Source organism: Pelodiscus sinensis, chromosome 6 (assembly GCF_049634645.1).
Source record: "Pelodiscus sinensis isolate JC-2024 chromosome 6, ASM4963464v1, whole genome shotgun sequence".
Classification (NCBI taxonomy): domain Eukaryota; kingdom Metazoa; phylum Chordata; order Testudines; family Trionychidae; genus Pelodiscus; species Pelodiscus sinensis.
Window position 1 is genome coordinate 128,601,727 of NC_134716.1, and position 6,095 is coordinate 128,607,821.

Here is a 6,095-nt window from a genome sequence, read left to right on the forward strand (position 1 = left end):
GCCCACGCCTGCCACGTCCACGCCTGCCACGTCCACCCCGCCCACGCCTGCACCTGCCCTGCCCTGCCCTGCCCGCACCTGCTACGCCTACTCGTGCACTGCCTGCACCTGCCCTGCGCTGCCCCGCCCACGCCTGCCACGTCCACCCCGCCCACGCCTGCACCTGCCCTGCCCGCACCTGCTACGCCTACTCGTGCACTGCCTGCACCTGCCCTGTGCTGCCCCGCCCACGCCTGCCACGTCCACCCCGCCCATGCCTGCCCTGCCCGCACCTGCTATGCCTACTTGTGCCCTGCCTGCACCTGCCCTGCCCACACCTGCCACCCTACTCCTGCCCTGCCCGCACCTGCCCTGCCCTGCCCGCACCTGCCCTGCCCTGCCCACACCTGCCATGCCTACTCCTGCCCTGCCCGCACCTGCCCTGCCCTGCCCACATCTGCTACGCCTACTCCTGCCCTGCCCTGCCCATGCCTGTCACACCTACTTCTGCATCTGCCATATACACTCCTGCCCCGCCCGCACCTGCCCATACCTGCCCTGCCCACACCTGTCCTGCCTGCGCCTGCCACTCCTGTGCCTGCCACGGCCCTGCTCACACCTGCCCCAGCCCTGATTTCCTCTGGATTTTAACCTTCCTTGTCACAAGCTTGCCCCGTCTCCATCTCCGCAGCCTGCCCCATGTGCAGTGGGATGCAGAAGGCCGTCTGCGTGGGGTGGCCTGCCATGGGTGGGGGGGAGGATCGCTGCTGCTGCTGAGTGTGAAAAGATGGGGTGCACCAGGGCGCCCGAAACAGGAGCTCGGCCGTTGTCTGCGTAAGGTGTTTCTACAGCGCTTCTCGCCCAGCTACGCGGGCACAGGCGCAGCAGAGCAACACGCCCCAACGTTGCCACTGCATGACTGTTGGCACCTTGCAAACTGCTGGGGTCTAGCTCGGAGCAGGTTGCGCCCTCTTGCCCATCCTTGGGGGAGGGGCAGGTGGCGAGCTGCCCGGCCCACGGTGCCCCCCCCCCGACCAAGGCAGAGGCTCCTGGGGCCCGTGGCCTCTGTGCGCCACAGCCCTGCATGGCAGAGCCCCCTCGATCACAGCCTTTCGGGTCCTGCTTTCAGAAGCCTTGCCCCCGGGCAGCCCGTTGAACGATGGCGGAGGATGGACCCTGGCGCTGCCAGGCAGAAGCCACCAGGGGCCCGGGACGGCGAGAGGCGGCTGCAGGGAGGGGCGCTCCCCAGAGCCATCACTTGGCCGCATGGCCACGCCGTCCTGTGGCGCTCGCAGCGGGGCCGTGCCCGCCCCCAAGCGGCGTGGGCAGCCCGTGGGGCAGGGAGGCGGCTCCGGGCAGGAGAGGCTGGCGCGTCGCCACGGGCACCTGGGGGTGGGGATGGCCGCGGCAGGAGGGCGCACCGACAAGGCGGGGACAGCAGAAGGGCAGCGCCCTCCAGGCGGCCTCGCTGCTGGGTTAACGGGCAGAGGAGTCGGGCAAAGGCCAGCCCGGGCAGGGGGCTTCCGGGTTCTTTCAGCGTGAGCCCAACGGGGCGCTGTCACTAGGCCCCTAGGGGATTTAGACACCTCCATTGAAACGCAGGCAGCCCTGCGCCTGGGCCCTTCCTGGCCGCCTGTCCCTGCCAGAGGATGCTCCACACGGTGCTGGCAGCCTTCTGCATCCTGCGGAGACTACACGTCCCGACATGCCTTGCAGGGCGTGGCGGGGCCCGGGGCTCCCCAGTTGTGTGACAAGCCCATGGGGGCAGCCCCCAGCCAGGCAGGGCAGCGTGGCTGCTGCGCTCACGGGGTAGGGCCCCGGGGTACCCAGATGCCCAGGGGCCGGGTGGCGCTGGGGTGCTCTGGATGGATCAAGGGGCCGGTTCCCCCGTTCCCTGGGCTGAGCCGGACCCTGCTGCCCGGGCAGGCAGCCGCCGAGGGTGACGGGCTGGGTGGCGCCGCGGGGCCTTGGGAGGGGCAGCGAGGCGTGATCAGGGCTGTGCAGCCAGACGTGTCATTAAACAGCTGTGTCCAGTCTCCGGGGGTCTGGTCCGTGGTGTCGCTCAGCCACCGGCTGCAGCGCCGGGGGGTGCGGTGCCTCAGGCAGCTGCCGGCCCGGGCTCCTGTCCAGCGCCTCCGGGGCCTGCCCCACCTGGGGACTCCCTCCCCGTCCCGGAGGCCGTGCGGTCCCTGGCCACTGCGCTGTGGTGGGGGGGGCGCATTCCTGGTTCCCTCGCTCCGGAGGGGCCCTGCGCAGCCCATGGAGTGGCCCCAGCCCACGGTGCCCCCAGATGAAGTGCCCGCCCCCACAGAGTTCCCTCCACCCGCTCTGAAGCTGGGGACTTGCTGCGAACTTGAACTCAGGCCTCGGCAGCGACAAAGTCCAAAGTGGGGGCCTCCAGCCCTCGCCCCTCTGCTGGAGCTGAAGACAGGCAGCCAGGGCCCCTCCCACTGTGCCTGGGAGACGCAGGCCAGCCCCACCGCTGTGGAAACACAGTGCCCCAGCCCTCTAGGCCGCCCAGCAAGGCAGTGATCCCCAGCACAGCAAGGCAAAGGGACTTGCCCTGGGTCACCCAGGGAGGCTGTGGCAGAGCAGGGGCTTGCAAGGCCTAGGCTAGCGCCCTAACCGGTAGGCAACACTTCCTGGGTATGTCTACACTACCCCTCTAGTTCGAACTAGCGGGGTAATGTATGCATACCGCACTTGCTAATGAAGCCCGGGATTTGAATTTCCCGGGCTTCATTAGCATAAGCGGGGAGCCGCCATTTTTAAATCCCCGCTGCTTCGAACCCCGTGTAGCGCGGCTACACGGGGCTCGAACTAGGTAGTTCGGACTAGGGTCCTATTCCGAACTACCGGTACTCCTCGTGAAACGAGGTGTACCGGTAGTTCGGAATAGGCACCTAGTCCGAACTACCTAGTTCGAGCCCCGTGTAGCCGCGCTACACGGGGTTCGAAGCAGCGGGGATTTAAAAATGGCGGCTCCCCGCTTATGCTAATGAAGCCCGGGAAATTCAAATCCCGGGCTTCATTAGCAAGTGCGGTATGCATACATTACCCCGCTAGTTCGAACTAGCGGGGTAGTGTAGACATACCCCCTGAGACTCAGCCTAAGACACCTTGATCTGGCCGTTGGAAAGGGGCCAGGAGGGCAGCGGCTGCAGCTTTGGGGGGTGGGAGCTGAGGCAGGCATGGAGGAGCGAGGGTCTGTCCAGCTCGCTGGGCTGCCGGGTGCCAGGAGCGCTGCCCAGCAATGCCCCCCCCCCGAGCCATACCCCCCCCCCCCCCCCCCCCGGTGTCTGGCTCCCCGGGCCGGGCGCCGTGCCAGGCAGCAGGGAACTAGCATGGCAAGGCAGCCCCGGGGACAGGCGGCTGGTTACCGGCCTGCGGGTGTTGGGGGGGCCGTGGAGTGGGCAAGTGCCGCCCGCATCGCTGGGGGGGGGGGCGTGTGGGACTCGCTGGCCGCGGCATCTCGGAGTCTGCTGCAGAGGGGGAGAAGGCCGGGCTGCCTGGGGAGCTGGTGCTGAGTCCCAGCCGGGGGGGGGGAGGGGGGGGGGGCCGCTCAGCGCTCTCGGCCTGCTCCGATGCGGGGCCGGGGACAGAGCCTCTGGGTCGCCCCGGGACTGGCACCCCCCCCGCCCCACGGGGCAGCAGGGTTCCCACCCACCCAGACACCTCTCCGGGGCAGGGGCAGCGGGAATTCCCCGTGGGCTGAGCAAGCCCCTGTCGTGGCTCACGGGTCGTGCCCCACTTGGCCCCTCGGCTCCCCCCTTCTCGGGGAGCCCCCCCCTCCAGCGGCAGTGAGACAGGCCTTTCTCTCTCTTGGGGGCCCCTCTCACCTGGGGGTCTGCCCCTCCTCCTCCCGGACGGCCCCTCCCCGGCCTCCAGCCGCCTGTCTCCACCCGGAGCCCCGGGGGGGGTCCCCTCCCTCTGCACCCCCAGGGCCTCCCCTCCCAGAGCGACTCCAGCCAGCACAGAACAGGGGCGTTTATTGAGCTTTGAAGGCAGCAAAGGATCCCTCAGGCCTGCCAGCCCCCCACATGTGAGTCTCCCCTGCAGCCAGGTGAGTCCTGCCTGCTCTGCCCCCTGCCCCGAACAGCCTCCCAGCCGAGCCTCCCACCGCAGCCCCTCTCCGGCCAGTGTCTCCAGGTAACAGGGTCGCCTGGGCCCCGCTTCTCCCCTCCCCTCTCCTCCCCGATGTTCTCCCCCCGCTGGGCGGTCGCCGGGTCCCCCTCTGCAGCCCCTGGTCTGTCGTCTGGCCGGAGCCGTGTCCTCTGAGCAGGGCCCGGGCACCAGACACGGCGGCACCAGTTCTGGGCTGTTCCCTGCAACAACAAACTCCCTCCCCCTTGTCAATTAACCAGCAACATCCCCGGCACTGAGCCCCCTCTGCATGCAGCCCCCCGAATCCCAAAACTCCCCACTCCCCCCCCCCCCCGCCTGCCGACTGGTGCCCGGTGGGGTCTCCGTGCGGGCAAGGCGGGCGGCAGGGCTCAGCCCCTTGGGCCCCTCGGCTGAGAGCCCGTTGGCGCCTCGTGGATCCCAGCGCCAGAACTGGGCTGAGACCGGGCGAGCTCGGCACATGCCAGAGGCTGACCCTGTGCAGCCCCTGACGCCCTGGGCTGGCCGGAGCTCACCCCTGGCAGGTCAAGGTCCGGAGCCCGGGGCCACGTCCCTAGAGCCATTCGGGTCCCATTGCCCACAGGACCCAATGTCACCCCTGCTGCTGGGGCTGCCTGGTTCGGGGGGTGGATCGTGTGACGCCACCAGGCTGATGCCTCCTTGGATGCCACGTCATGGTGGCACCTTCCACCTCCGAAGGCAAGGCGAGGCAGGGTCTGTCCCAGGGCGCAGCGCTCCCCCCGGAGAGACGGCGCCTTTGCGGGGGCCGAGGGAAACGGGGACCCCCAGGGGTCACAGCCCGGCAGGGTCTGTCCCAGGGCGCAGCGCTCCCCCCGGAGAGACTGCGCCTTCACGGGGGCCGAGGGGGAACGGGAACCCCCAGGGGTCACAGCCCGGCAGGGTCTGTCCCAGGGCGCAGCGCTCCCCCCGGAGAGACTGCGCCTTCGCGGGGGCCGAGGGGAAACGGGGACCCCCAGGTATCACAGCCCAGCAGGCAGGGTCTGTTCCAGGGCGCAGCGCTCCCCTTGGAGAGACTGCGCCTTCGCGGGGGCCGAGGGGAAACGGGGACCCCCAGGTATCACAGCCCAGCAGGCAGGGTCTGTTCCAGGGCGCAGCGCTCCCCCTGGAGAGACTGCGCCTTCGCGGGGGCCGAGGGGAAACGGGGACCCCCAGGTATCACAGCCCAGCAGGCAGGGTCTGTCCCAGGGCGCAGCGCTCCCCCTGGAGAGACTGCGCCTTCGCGGGGGCCGAGGGGGAACGGGGACCCCCAGGTATCACAGCCCAGCAGGCAGGGTCTGTCCCAGGGCGCAGCGCTCCCCCTGGAGAGACTGCGCCTTCGCGGGGGCCGAGGGGGAACGGGGACCCCCAGGTATCACAGCCCAGCAGGCAGGGTCTGTTCCAGGGCGCAGCGCTCCCCCTGGAGAGACTGCGCCTTCGCGGGGGCCGAGGGGAAACGGGGACCCCCAGGTATCACAGCCCAGCAGGCAGGGTCTGTTCCAGGGCGCAGCGCTCCCCCTGGAGAGACTGCGCCTTCGCGGGGGCCGAGGGGGAACGGGGACCCCCAGGGGTCACAGCCCGGCAGGCAGGTCTGGCCCCGGCTAGCAGAGGGCAGTGGGGTGCCAGCGTCCCTGTGCAGACCCTCTGCATGCACCCCGCCCTCCTCTTGCCCCCCTCGCCCTCCCCCCAGCAGCCCTGGCCCATGGGCCCCACACCCGCCCCACCCAGATCCGAGTGGGGGAGGGGGGTCACAGTGCCACTCCGGTTGGGCCCGGGCCCTGCGAGTGCTCAGACCCAGGCAGGAGATGGTGTCTGTGCCTGGTCTCCGGAGCCGGGGGGCAGGCACCCCCTCCTGCTGCCCCCCCGTTAGCAGGCGCCCGCCCGCCCGCAGCCTGGCTCCATACCGGCTGGCACACTCGCCCCGGGCGGACGTTTCAGAAAAGCCCCCATCGTGGGAGGAGGGCGGGGGGCTCTGGGGGGTTAGAACGACCCCCAGC